This window comes from Eulemur rufifrons, chromosome 8 (genome assembly GCF_041146395.1).
Source record: "Eulemur rufifrons isolate Redbay chromosome 8, OSU_ERuf_1, whole genome shotgun sequence".
Lineage (NCBI taxonomy): Eukaryota > Metazoa > Chordata > Mammalia > Primates > Lemuridae > Eulemur > Eulemur rufifrons.
The window spans coordinates 60,219,146-60,234,352 of NC_090990.1; the positions used below are offsets into that span (position 1 = coordinate 60,219,146).

General features: G+C 38.0%; 1 protein-coding gene across 1 annotated transcript in view; it reads right to left on the reverse strand.

The window, feature by feature from the left end:
* The window catches only part of ZZZ3 (zinc finger ZZ-type containing 3), a 109,836-nt gene extending 95,667 nt beyond the window's left edge, over positions 1–14,169 (reverse strand). Inside the window, exon 1 of the mRNA XM_069478104.1 lies at positions 14,030–14,169. The gene's annotated coding sequence lies outside the window, so the exon portion shown is untranslated. The remainder of the gene's footprint in view (positions 1–14,029) is intronic.
* Positions 14,170–15,207: the final 1,038 nt, after the last annotated feature.

The window sequence follows — 15,207 nt, forward strand, 5'->3', positions numbered from 1 at the left end:
TGCTCTTCCTTTTTGGTCAGAATCAACTTCATATCGACAATTCTTTTCAATTTTTAGGAGACTAAACTGTAAGCAAAAACGAGAATTTATCAAAAACTATGATAATCTTTATTGTTAATGTCGTGATTAATTAAAACCAAAAACTGTATCAAACTATGCCAAACATATTCTTCAAATACTTTTGTGTTTAAAAACAGCCTTATGCACAACTATAAAAACCAAGGACTAAAGGGATATAAAAGTCAGGTAGTTGAACTACTCTTTTGAGCATACGGAGCTATTATTCATAACCTAGTTCCTGAAACACATTATGTAGAGAAAAAGGTTTTTTAAGAAAAGTGTCATTCTAGTGAGGCATTCAAAACAAGAAAATAGAAATACAGTAGTTTTCCAGAAACCAAGTAACAACCACAGACACGAATTCGAAGGTTGTCAATATTATCATGGAACCATACATAGTAAGTTTTCTTAATTATCTTCTCTTCTCCCCATTTCCTCTTCATCCATTATATTGTGAATTGTCCACTAAGTGAATGAAAGAATGTTTCCTAGCCCTAAATACTACTGTTCACATCATTTTAAATTCTGTCAATCAGGTAAATTGATATAAGTGGACAGAAATTAAGAGGTAGAATACCATTAAACTATTTTTACTCAGTTTAAAAGTAAAAAAAAGGTTTATGAATTAAAATGTATAGGTATGTTTTATTACTAAGCTAAGGACTTCTAAAATGCACCAACTGATTAAGAAAAACCTATAATAGGCTGATGGTGGGAATGACTTAAAACAGGTAAAACAGACTGTTTTGGAGTGATAGAAATGTTCTAAAACTGCATTATGGTGATGTTGCACAACACTGTAAATTTACTAAAAACCACTTAATTGTACACTTAAAAAAAGAATTAATATGACTAAGAAATCTCCCCCCAAAAAACCTATAATAAATGCAACCAGCTGCCCCTTCCTTTTATTACTCCCTTGAAATTAACAACAGCTTTTAGATTATCATGCAAATCTACATGTTTTACTTGAACTGAACCCCAAAGTGTAATTTTAGCACATGGGGGACTTCTAGGTACTGTACTGCACACTGTGGTCCTCTTTAATAAACCAATATAAGTCATGCACAGTGGTTCTCGCCTATAATCCTAGCACTTTGGGAGAGGCTGAGGAGGAAACATAATGAGATGTTCCCAAGGAGGTAACATAACAAGACTGCATCTCTACAAAAAAATATTAATAGAAAAATTAGCCAGGCAGGGTTGGCATGTACCTGTAGTCCCAGCTCCCTAGGAGGCTGAGGCAAGAGGATTGCTTAAGCCCACAAGTTTCAGGTTGCAGTGAACAATGATGATGCCACTGCACTCTAGCCTGGGCAAAAGAGCAGATCCTGTCTCAAAATACAATAAAATAATACAGTTCCTGAATATATGACAATTAGCACTGTGAAATATTTTATCTGAAACACTAACCAGGAAAAGCTGCCTTACTAAAATCACATACAAACACAAAATTTACAATGCAACAAAATGTTTGGATGAATAACACCTTGATGAATAAACTTAGAGATCTCTATTTTTAAAGACCATCAAGGTTGTCAGAATCAAAACGGAGTCACCTGTGTAAAAAAAAAAAAAAAAAAAAAAAAAACCCTGACAAACAGAGCTAGGGAAGGCCATCAAGGGAGCATTTCCATGCATGTATACCTGACAAAAACTATCAAAAAAGACTGCAAAACCCACAACCTTGCCAGAAACTTTATGCAAAAATAAACCCAGGTATGGTGGGGAGCACCTGTAGCCCCAGCTACTTAGGAGGCTGAGGCAGGAGGACTGCTTGAACCCAAAAGTTCACATCTAGTCTAGGCAACATAGCCAGACCCTGTCTTAAATTTTAAAAATATTAATATTTCTGTGAGGATGTCTACCCATCAACTGCCTGCCTAACCTCAGACTGGTGCCACCCTTGTAGTCAAAAATAATTATCTCAAAACAATTATGCAGTCTTCCTTATTTTTCCTCTAAAAACCTTTATCTTCCTTTACCTCCCTGAATGCACAGTTTACTATGGCAGGAGTATTCCCATTGCAATGCTCTATTCCCAAATAAACATGTTCTTTTATAGAGAGGCTCTCTGATTTAAGTTGACAAAATCAAACGTATTCATATCACAGCTACTTCCAGTTCTGATTGTCTTGGTGACTATAAGACCTAGGAAGAAAGTTCAAACGTCATTGCTGGCTGGGTGTGGTGGCTCATGCCTGTAATGTTAGGACTCTGGGAGGCCAAGGCGGGAGGATCACTTGAGCTCAGGAGTTTGAGACCAGCCTGAGCAAGAGCGAGACCCTGTCTCTATTAAAAAATGGAAAAAAAAATTAGCCAGGCATGGTGGCACAGGCCTGTAGTCCCAGCTACTTGGAAGGCTTAGGCAGGAGGATCACTGGAGCCCAGGAGTTTGAGGTCGAGGTTGCTGTGAGCTAGGCGGACACCAGAGCACTCCAGCCCCGGCAACAGAGTGAGACTCTGTCTCAAAAATACAAACAAATGTCACTGCAAAATGTTATACAAAAAAAATTCATTAGAATATATACTATGGTGCTAGAAAAACTAGGAAGGACACATACGGACACAAATGGTCCTAAAGATGGCACCTCTAACTTCAAAAGCAGGGTTTGAGTGCTTAGGTTCAAATCCCAAACCCTGCATTTAGCACTTCTGGCACTGAGCAAGATTCTTACCATCTCTGCTTCGATTTGCTTATCTGCAGAATAACAGTGGCCCTCCATATAAGGTTGTAGTGAGTATAAATTTCAATTATTAGTATTACTTTTATAACAGTTTTAAAAATCATCTTTCAGCCGGGCGCGGTGGCTCACGCCTGTAATCCTAGCACTCTGGGAGGCCGAGGTGGGCGGATCGTTTGAGCTCAGGAGTTCGAGACCAGCCTGAGCAAGAGCGAGACCCCACCTCTACTAAAAATAGAAAGAAATTATATGGACAGCTAAAAATATATATAGAAAAAAAAATTAGCCGGGCATGGTGGCGCATGCCTGTAGTCCCAGCTACTCGGGAGGCTGAGACAGGAGGATCGCTTGAGCTCAGGAGTTTGAGGTTGCTGTGAGCTAGGCTGATGCCACGGCACTCACTCTAGCCTGGGCAACAGAGTGAGACTCTGTCTCAAAAAAAAAAAAAAATAAAAAAAAAAATAAATAAATAAAATAAAATCATCTTTCAATCTTAGATACACATAGAAACTACCTAGGAATTTAGTTACAGTAGTCCCCCCTTACCTGCAGAGGATATGTTCCAAGACCCCCATTTGATACCTGAAACCAAGGAACATACAAAATGTTTGTTCTTGTCTTTCTGAGACAGAGTCTCACTCTGTCACCTGGACTAGAGTGCCAAGGCGTCAGCCTAGCTCTCAGCAACCTCAAACTCCTGGGCTCAAGCTATTCTGCCTCAGCCTGCTGTAGCTGGGATTATACGTGCACACCACCACGCCCAACTAAGTTTTTCTATTTTTAGTAGAGACGGGTCTCATTCTTGCTCAGGCTGGTCTCGAACTCCTGAGCTCAAGTGATCCTCCCGCCTCGGCCTCTCCCTGAGTCTTAGGATTACAGGCGTGAGCCAACGTGCTGGGCCAAGAATGTTTTCTTTGATCTAATAACTGAGACGGCTACTTAGTGACTTAAGGGGCAGGAAGCATATAGAGAGTGGATACACTAGAGAAAGGGATGATTCAAGTCTGTGGGACAATACATTTCATCAGGACACTTAGAACAGTGTACAATTTAAAATTTATGATTTCTTGAATTTTCCATTTAACACTGTCTGACCTCCAGAAGCCAAACTGCAGATAAAGGGGAACTACTGTAAAATGAGGTTCTGAGGCTGTGCATGGTGGCTCACACCTGTGATCCCAGCACTTTGGGAGGCCGAGGCTGCAGGATCACTTGAGGCTGGGAGTTCAAGATCAGCCTGGGCAAAACAACAAGACCCTGTCTCTAAAAAACAAACAAACAAAAACCTGTCTCTACTAAAAACAACGAATTTATGTTATTCAGAATCTGTCATTCAAGAGGTCTGGGTGGAGCCTGAAATCTAATAAAAGTTCCCTGATAGGTGCCAGGAACTGTATGTTTAAGTTACAAGGATAGTTCTCAAACTTTAAAACACAAATTTCTGGGTTCTGTCCCCAGAATTTGAGAAAATTTGTATTTGTAACACATTCCCAAGTCATGCTATGCTCCAAATCATATACTGTATTGAGAACTAATGATCAAAGGTTCTCGGCTAGGATGTATATCAGAATCACGTGTGGGGTATTAAGTTTGTTTTTTAATGCAGGTGCCCTGGCTATACCCTAAGTAGTGGTTCTCAAAGTGTGGTCTCCTGACCTACTAAATCTGAAACTCCAGGGGTGGTGCCTAGGAACCTATTAGTTAAAACAAACCATGTGATTATGATACATGCTCAACTTTGAGAACCCACTGCCTTATAGTTACAAATGAATCAAAATTTCCTTGGTGAAATACTGCTGACTATAGGAAAAAAAAAAAGTGTTTACCAATGTATGGGACTAAAGTCAAATTAGAAAATGCTCTGACTAGTTCACTAGGTACCAACAGCATTTATTCAAATTTAGAATTCACTCTATAACCATTACGAAAGGCACTTACTTAGGCTTCCATGACTTGGGCTACATAAGAAAAGATTTCTGAAAAAAATTTTTAAAAGTCAGTTACTCTCCCATTCTTCATGAGATAATGTTCTCCTACAATATGATATTCCCCCAAAGTCAGACATTTAAAATCTCCAAACAAAAAACTTTTTTTCAAATTAGGCTAAAACTCTGCATCTCATTTAATTCCACAATATCTCAGCAAATAAAAAATAAAGTCAAAAGTATAGGACTCCAAAGTATACATGTTACTCTTATGCTTAAACCAAATATTTAATTTCAACAGCTATAGGCCATTTATAATACTCTGGCCCTAACAATTACTAACTATAACCAAATTTCACTTATCAAGAAAATTAAGTGTATCATCTAGGCTAACTATGGGACTTATCTGAAAAAACTATGTGCAGAAATACAGTAATAAATATTTCACTATGACTTTCCATTTCACTATGACAAAGTAAAACGGGAGTAAAATACAAAGGGAGAATTTCTGATAAGAAAGTTGCACATACGCTTAAAGCCTACCTAAAAGGGGATACTAACTAGGTAAGGCTTTTAGCTGATTCCCAATTTTTTAATAGCCTATTTTATTTTATAATCTGCACACCACAATGTTGTAGTGTTCATAAATACAAGTATTTTGAAAGTAAAATGGCTTAGATTTACATTGGGACCTTTTTCTTGGTGGAGAGGCTCGTAACATTCTTTCAAACAACTGAGGATACTACAGGGTATCATAAAAATTAGAATGGGAATCACTGCTTGAGGAATTCAAAGAATGAAAAGAAATCTACTAAGTCATAAGATAGAAGTCCAAAAATCTATTAGCTGGTCAGAAATGCTGTATGAAAGTTTTCAAAACAAAATTTTTAAGTGGAAAAAAAAAGCAGCTGAGGTACTGTATAAGTCATCAATGACAGAAATAAAAAATATACTGTTTGCCCAAATAACATTAGAACACACAGTCTACCACACAATCTAAAAGCAAAGAAGGCTGTTCTTTGATGTCCCCTCCTAGGAGTTCTTGAAAACTATGAATGCCATGAGAAAAATGTCTTAAGTATTAAGATTGCCCAATATAAATGAGATTGAGTTATAGGATTTCTCAGGTTACTTATATCACAACATGATGAAGATAAAGTAGTTGAATTTCACAATGTTGAGCAAAAAAAGCAGACACAAAGCCCAGTACATACTGTATGATTTTAGGTTCAAAAGCAAACAAAATTATCCTATGGTACTAGACAGCAAAAAAGTGATTTCCCTTGGGGGCTGGGGGTGGGCAGGGACCATTAATGACAAGAATAAGGGCACAAATTTCTGAGGTTTTGATAATGTTCTGCTTCTTAGTGGTGATTACACTGGTGTATTCACATTGTGAAAATTCACTGAACTATACGCTTCTGAGAACTTTGTGTATTATACTTTAGTCATACTTACATTTTTTTAAAAGGCAGGAAGGAATAAAAGGAAATTTCTCCTCAGGAAAAGAAATATATTACGGCAAAACAACATAAAAATTTATATTCAGTGGGGACAGTTCAGGTAAGAATTATAAGTTTGGGTGGGGTAGGGAGTGGAGAGTAAATACAGAGAAGTATTACAAAATTATTCAAGGGCTATCAATGGACAAATCTCTCTCTCTCTCTCTCTCTCTCTCACACACACACACCCCTTTTCCAAAAGAAATAATCTTGGTAACTCACTCTATAATATAGGCAAGCCTACTAAAAGTGTTATTTTCACATTATGAAACACATCAATCTGCTTTCTCATGGGAAAGTACATAAGAATGGCAGGAACTATTTTTCTTGAACTTCTCACCAATAAAAAAAAGTACTAGTAAGGAGGGTAAACAGTGCCAAAATATAATTAGCAACTCTATTTCCTGGACCACTTCAGTGACATTTTGAAAAAGCAACTGATCCCTTAAGTGGTAGCAGAATTCCAGCAGAAACAAAAGGTATAGGGCCAGACAAGGTGACTCACTCTTATAATCCTAGCACTCTGGGAGGCCCAGGTGGGAGGATTGCTTGAGCTCAGGAGTTCCAGATGAGCAAGAACAAGATCCCCGCCTCCACTAAAAATAGAAAAATTAGCCCAGCGTCATGGCATGCACCTGTAGTCCCAGCTACTCGGGAGGCTGAGGCAAGAGGATCTCTTGAACCCAAAGTTTGAGGTTGCAGTGAGCTATGATGACAGCACTTCAACACCTGGGCAATAGAGCAAGACTCTGTCTCAAAAAAAAAAAAGAAAAATAGAAAAGAAAGAAACAAAAGGTACAAACTATGTTTCAATTTCTTTAAATCTCCTCGCAACCGAAGATAGAAGGAAATTTCATCACATCAAGTTCTTCATCTTCAATTCTCTTTAGGTGTTCAAACACAAAATACACGGTTTTTCAAATATTTATTATTGTTTCACACTAAGTTACTTAAACCAGGTTTTTCTTACTAGCATTAGTGCAATCACAAAAATGTATAAACAACAGGAAATGTTAAAGTCACTATTTAACAAAACAATAGCTTTGGAGCCATCGATTTTAAAATGTAAATAAGTATAAATACCTTTTCTCAAATTTTTTTAAGATCTCAAATAGTTTTGTTTTGTTTTTTTTAAAGACAAGGTGTAACTCTGTCCCCTGGGGCCAGAGTTCAGTGGTGTCATTACAGCTCACTGCAACCTCAAATTCCTGGGTTCAAGCAATCCTCCTGCCTCAGCCTCCCAAAATGTTAGGATTACTTACAGGCGTGAGCCACCGTACCTGGGCTTGAATAATTGTTTCATAAGAAAAAAAACACACCATAGTAAATAATAAGCATTTTCAATATTAAAAATGCTCTCATTGGCATGGATGCCTTCCTAATGCTTATCTGAATTTCTTATGTTATTCATTATTAAATTTCAGTAAATGCATCATATTGCCATTCTCAACATTTGAAGAAGAAAAGTATTGTGATTCTGTACCCTAAATCCTACAAAAGCTAATTAACACTTTCTCACTAAATATATTAGAGGGATATGATGTCAAGTTGCATACTATTGTTCAACAAAGGAAATACCTTAAGCACACATCCTAAATTGTTGCTCTTAGAAGTTAATTGCTCTAATTCCACAAAATCTACCAATGTAGTTTTTCTCTTTATGGCCTCTGATACAGTGCCTTTAAGTAGTTTCATATTTTACCTCTGCTCAAGAAGAAATAAATTGCTTCATTCAATGCTACTAAATCCTGGGGTATGGAAAAAGAATATCTCAATGTTGGCTGACAAGAAAAGGAATTATAAAACATTGTTTTGTAAAAAATAAACTTTATTGTCCTCAATTTATAAAGTGCTCTTAAAAATCAATAAGAAAACAAGCACTACAATAAAAAGAAAGCCAAGGCAAAAGATATTAAACATGTCATAAGAATCATCTACAAACATACTAATATTTTTTAAGGCTTGGAATAAAGATAAACAATATAAAATATAACACTAAAATATAAAAATGAAGCATAACAAAACAATGGGAAAATAAAGTTATTTAATAAAGGGTAGAGACAGTTATCAATTTGGAAGAAAACATTTAAATTCTCTTTCACACCAATACTAGATAAGGTAAAAAGCTAAATTTATTTAAATCTAAACCTAGAAAAACTAAAGAAACAGTATTAAATCAGTACTGTTTATTTATTACATTTCTGGAAAAGGGGGAATTTAATAAGATCAGAACAAAATTTTATCAAGATATTTGACAGCATTAATTTAAAAATTCTGTTTATGTTAAAAATTCACAACAGAAATACATATATTAATCATAAAGTTTCACCTCGTTAATAATTAACGAAATAAAGCAGTACAATATGTCTTATACCCTATTAACAGTTTTAATAAATAATATTAAATGTTGACAAGGTATAGAGCAACAGCCACTCAAACGGGAATGTAAATTTTATCCCTTTTGATAAATATTGTGCAACGTTTTAAAAGTCTTTAAAATGTACCTAAACATTATTTCTGGCAATATACTAAGAGATAATACTATATACAAGAAATATGTATAAATATGTTCTTCACACTATTATTTAGATATGCAAAAAATTAAAATAAGGAATAACAGGATAGGTTCACTGCATAGAACATTATACTATTTGTAATGATAGTTATTAAGACTCACTGTGAGAATGGGAAAGTATCAAAAAGCAGAACATAAAATTAAATGTTGTATCTGCAAGTATGTAAAAAATGTATTTTAAAATAACAGAAGAAATATATCAAAATGCTAATAATGGTTATATTAATTCCCAAGATTTAAAGTCCTCAAGCCAGCGTTAAAAATTCTTAAAATACATACAACATACTTTATACCCCAGTCAAATACTATCTACTATTACTTCACCAGTGGAGGAAGCACAAAGTTTAAATTAACATAGTAAAAGACAGACGGCCAACAATGCAACAATGAAAACTCACTACAAAATCAAACAATTCTCATCCCAGGACACTTAGCTGGGCTAAGGATAGAGACTCAATACCAGGATTCAATAGTACAGAACTGAATCATACGAGCAGGTCATTTACAAATTCTAATTACCTACTTTTCTATTTCCTTCATTAACAAATGTGCTAATCTTGGGAAATTGGCTGTTTAATACTGGTATCAAATATAAAATATAATTGAGCCTTGTTTGGGAGTAATTCCTTGAAATATAAAATAAATAACTAGAAAGATAAATGGATAAAAGCAATAAAATTAACAATGAAAATTTCATACACAATAGCACCATTTTTATTTGGTATAATCAAATAAGGAGTTCTGTAAGTGAATTCTCCAGAAAACTGAAATTTAACATAATGACAAAGCTTTGAAAATGTTTACTTTATTAACAGTCTTTTCAATTTACTCTACTACTCTACAACATTGTGATTCCCTCAGATGTTAAATGATTATATGAGTGTCTTTACGTAACGGCCTTAAAACACTACTCTATACTTCCATCTACTTTTTAATAGATTTTCCTTTTCCCTTAAATAAGATGCCATTTCAGCTGTCAGTGTTCCTAAGTCCAATAGTCAACACTGTGGATTTTAATCTGTGTGCTATTTCTAATTAGTAGTTTCCTATTAAAGGCCACTGGCTTATTGTTCTTGATTACACTTATTGAAGGCCAAGACCTTTTTATGTCCAGGATTTCTGCTATGTTCCAAATGGCTGAGATCACTAGCACTCAATAAATGTTAGCTGAATTACTGACTCTAACTTATAAATACACCAAAGTTCCAAAAAAATAGTAGTAATAACAACTGAATAGTTCAATTAATCACAAAATGATATTATCCTCAGGGAAAGTTACTCAACTCACTTGTCTCTGACAAGACAAAAATTACTTACACTGATGGAAAAAAAAGAACAGCTGAAAGGAAAAAAAGATGAGAAGGATAGTTTCAAACAAAATAACCAAACTGTGATTTTGGACTTCTGGAAAATATTTACTGACAGTGTTCTGTAGAGTTTAATTACAGTGGTTATCAGAGCATTAATTACAGCAATTGGCACTACAGTATATACCACATCTACATTAAACAGTTATAAAAATCAAAAAATCTCCAGCAACTATTCCTTGTAGATAACTCCAAACTGAATTTTCATATGAAATTAGCTTTTTAAAAAAGCAACTATAACGTACTTTCATTGATATTTCTGGTGAAATAGTTTACTGTATGTAATCCCTCTTGGACGCCAATTCAAGAAGAGGTAAGAAATAAAATTTATATTCTTAATATAATTAATATGTAACATAGGTATCACACTGTACAGCTCACAAAGTTACAGGTCTATGGAAATTAGCATGGTGTTAGACCTTAAGGAAAAAAATTCAAGTGAGGACAAATCAGTACTATCACTGTTACTAATTAATTTCCTCTGATCACTCAAGCCCACTAGCCTTCCCCACTTCTATGATAATAACTGAAAAAAAGAAAAATAAAATTTCTTGGTTAAGTTTTGCTCAAGCAAACTCAAACCATGTAAAATACATTTCTCCTCTTCCTTGGATTTCCTCTGTATATCTACCAAGAACCTCGAATAACTTAGTGTCTGTAAAAGACTGGTACTTCCCAAGACCCACTACTGAAAACAGTTTATAAAGCAAAAGTTGTAAAAGCAAGGAACATATATTATTATGTAGATCAGATGCACACATGACTACCAAAGGCCCCATTACCAAGCTAAACTTGCATAGATACCTTTGCAAAGGCCACTGTAGAACTGTGACCTTCAAACCCATTGTCCTGTTTTTACAATTTCCTACTTCCAAAAATAATAAAATGTACTTAACAAATGTTATTTAACACAATGGCTTTATTTAAAGAATTCGCCAAGTTTCAATTAAATATGAAGTTAAGGTGCTGACTTGACTTTTATGACAGGAGATACCTAATAATTTGGGGGATGAACTGCAGAATTGTGTAAAAAAATTATAGAGGAAAAAATTTGCCTCAAATACTGATTCCAAATTCTGGTCAACTCAGGTTGTCCTCCCAACTATTATGAATCTGCCTATTTTTTGGACCATGACTTCTGCCACAATGTCAACCTTCTACACTCCTCTTTTCGCTGCAACTTCTCTAATTCCATCTCAATAGCAACCCATGTACTCCTTTCCCTCTTTCCTACATTACGCCTCTCAACACACTTTTATTCCTAATAATTGTACTATCAACAAAAACCACATTGCCCAAAGAGTGGACACTTTTTTATGTAACAGGGTTGATAAAAAATATTGCTGGTAGGTTTGAAGTAGAAAAAAATTAAAAAAAAAAATCACAAAATGATAGCTATTAAGCAATTTTCAATTTAAGTATACATACATTTGTGTTAACTGATATATATCTACCACTCTCCAGTTGAGTTCACTAAACTGCATGGTCAGAACTATTATTTTAATCAAGCTGATAAACTTTTAAAACTGAAAAAATACTATAGACATACTTGGGTTTCAGTTTAAATGTACAATATAGGCTAGGCGCAGTGGCTCACACCCATAATCCTAGCACTTTGGGAGGCTGAGGCAGAAAGATCGCTTGAGCTCAGGAATTCAGCCTGAGCAAGAGCAAGACCCCTCTCTACTAAAGGTAGAAAAATTAGCCCGCGTCTTGGCACGGGCCTGTAGTCCCATCTACTTGGGAGGCTGAGGCAGGAGGATTTCTTGAGCCCAGGAGTTTGAAGTTGCTGTGAGCTGCGATGACACCACTGCACTCTACCCAGGGCGACAGAGCAAGACTCTGTCTCAAATTAAATAAATAAATAAGCATACGACATATAAAAGTAAATATATAAGATAAACATTAAATATAGAAATATAAAAATCAAGTAACAAAACATTTTCTTTAAATCTTACTTTAGATGAACGTTTTCTGCAAAGCTACCAGGCACACTAAATCTATACGACAAAAAAAAATACAAACAAAAAAATCTGCTTTTTATCTAAGTATGTATGCATACATGAATCCTGACAACAAATATCATTAAGTAAAAATTTAATTTAGTAGAAAAATGTTTACTGATTGTCAATGTGGCAGCAGTACATCATAAAACACTTCACTACTGTCCTTCATTAAAAAAAACCAAACTGAAACACAGAAAATATCTGAAATACTACACAACAATCACAGAGCAGTTACTTAAGGGCAGAGATTAAGTGTGTAACAAGGAATGTGTTACTCTATACAGTATACCTCTCTGTATTAACTGTATAAACGAAATATACCTTTGTAGTTTAAAAAAAAAAACAAGCTATGAATGAATTACCTAGTTACCTGATTAGTTTTATAATTAACTTCCTACTTCGAATACTAAATAAAACCCAAATACTGCTCAAGAATACGAAAAAACAAAGGCATACTGTAAATTCATTTTTTAGAAGACATTAAGGAAGTGGAAATTAATTTTATTTCAAACTTATTTAAGAAAAAATTGAGCTCAAACTTGGATACCGAAGTTTATGAGAAGTTTGCTTTTAATAAAAAAATTTAACCCAAAACAAATCACTATTACCTTAAATTACTTTAAATATATAACCTAAAACAACCATCCCTTAACATCTCAGTAACATAGTAGCACTCAAAACCCTACCGATAACTGAGTTAGTAGTACGTACGTATAAAATGACCAAAAGAATGATTTTATCCTGCCTCAAGTACCGTCAGAGACATTAGGGACCCTCCAAATACCGCCAAAGTTACTGTAATATAAAGTCGGGGTGATGAGAAAGTTATCAATGACCGAGTAAATGATACCCAGAGAGAAGACATGGAAGGCGTTGTTTCAAGCGTCTGAAGAAAGGTACTGCAGCAAAGAACGCGACAGAATGGTTAACAGGTCTGCAATACTTTAGAAAACGGCAAGGGAAAAAACTGGCAAGAACGTTTGAAAGAACAGTATCCAATGGAATCATCACGTCTGCTCGAGCACGGCTCCGGACTTCCAGTGAGTGGGACTGGGGTGGAACTATCACTGCGTGGAGAGAAGTAGCCGGGCTGAGGGGCACATAAGCTTCTGCAGGTGGCGGAGCGCCCGCAGGGGGATGGGGAAGAGGACAGTGTTGCCTCAATGGGTTTACTGTATTCCCTTCAAGACTAGGGGAAGCTAATACAGCACGTCTGCCGGCACCAAGAGGCACTCGCCCCTCCCTAACGACTTGCCTTGTAGAAAGAGTTGCGGGTCCCAGGCCCCCGGAAGCCAAGGCTCCGCCATCCAGGACAACTGCTCTGCCAACAAGGTCCCGCGAGAATCGAGAGATCTCGCGATACAAACCCACTAGCATCTCGCGAGCTTCCTCTAGAAACAACATGGCGGCACAGAAAAGTCAGTATTTCGGAACTCAAAGTATTTCATCAACGAACTGGAAGACGTCTAAAACACAAAAAGAGCAGGAAGCCTCTTCCGCCTTACACGTCTCTTTCTATTCTCCTAGTATACAAGAGCTGCAGGCAAACCTAAAAAAACTCTCGGTTGACCAGTTATACCAGACACGGCGCATCCCTCTGCCTCCGCCAGCCTCCCAGTCACGTGGAGCATTTTCTGCGTGCCTGTCACGTGGGCCGCTACTGAGCGAGCGCGCGCCCGTCGTCCCCAATAGCCTTCCCCGCCCCCTATCGCCCGCGCACACGTGCGCGCGCACCCCCGCCCCACGTGGGGGCTTCGTAGTCGTCGCCGCTGCCGCCAGCCCACCCCCTCCCGGTACTTGGCTCCAAATCCGAGTCCCAGAGCCGATCGTTTCCCCCCCACCATCCCCTCCCCCTTCGTTCTCCCTCCCCCGCGTCTGGCTCCCACCACGTGCTCCGAGCACTTGCTCACCTTTCGCGCGGGACCGGGCACCATGGGCCACTTGGGGAGGCGCCGCAGCCGTGACCGCTCTCCGCCCCCGCCACGGCACTTGCTCGGGTGGTCGCTGCCGCAGGAAGCTCCACAGCGGCGCCGCGGCGCTTCCAGGTGGGTCTCCGCCTCCCGCTCCTGCCACTTCCCGCAGCACCAGCGGCTCCTTCCGGTCCCCTCCTTTCTCCTCCTCGTTGGGACGGGCGGGCGGCGGCGGCTGCTGTAGGCGCGCTCACTACACCGCCTGCTGGTAACCGTGGCCCGTGCAGCGCCCGAGGGCCGGGGGCTGTCGAGGCCCACCCCCGCGACCCGCCCCTGCCCTTGGGCGAAGGTTGGTCTTCCGAGGGCAGGACGCAGTCCATCCCTTGCGACGGTCTAACCTGGCCCTATCAATGGAAGAAAGGCGTCCTTGTAGCTTCGCTGTTGGAAATCCGCTTCATCCTGCTCTTTATGGCCCCTTAAGAAACTTGTAAACCCTTGCTCTCTTAGCAGTGTGGCCTCAGGCCAAAAAAATAGCCATATACGTTTATTATTATATGTGCTCTTGCCTACCTCATCTCCATCCGCTCGCTCAGCCCCCTCGCTCACCTCTCTGCCTTTGCGGCTGTTACTACAGCACGCAAGCTCGAACCACTTCAGGCCTTTGCGTTTGCTGTTCTCTTTGGCTAGAACACTTCCTCCAGATTTCTTTTAACTCCTCGATGTTCGATGCGTATTGTAGGTCCCTTCTCAAAGGTCAACATCAGCGGGCTGCCCAGACCAGTTTATCCAAAAGAGCACACCTGCATCACTGCTTTTACTCTCTTTACCTGCTTTTATTTCTTCATAACAGTTATAACTTCCAGACCTTATTTGTCGGCGTCATCACCACCAAGAATGCGAGCTCTTTAAAGGCAGGGAATTAGTAACTTTTGCTTATCGCTCTATCATAGGAAGTGTGTCTGGAACAAAACAGTGCTCAATAAATACTCTATCAAAACATATCTACCGGCCGGGCGCGGTGGCTCACGTCTGTAATCCTAGCACTCTGGGAGGCCGAGGTGGGCGGATCGTTTGAGCTCAGGAGTTCGAGACCAGCCTGAGCAAGAGTGAGACCCCATCTCTACTAAAAATAGAATGAAATTATATGGACAGCTAAAAATATATATAGAAAAAATTAG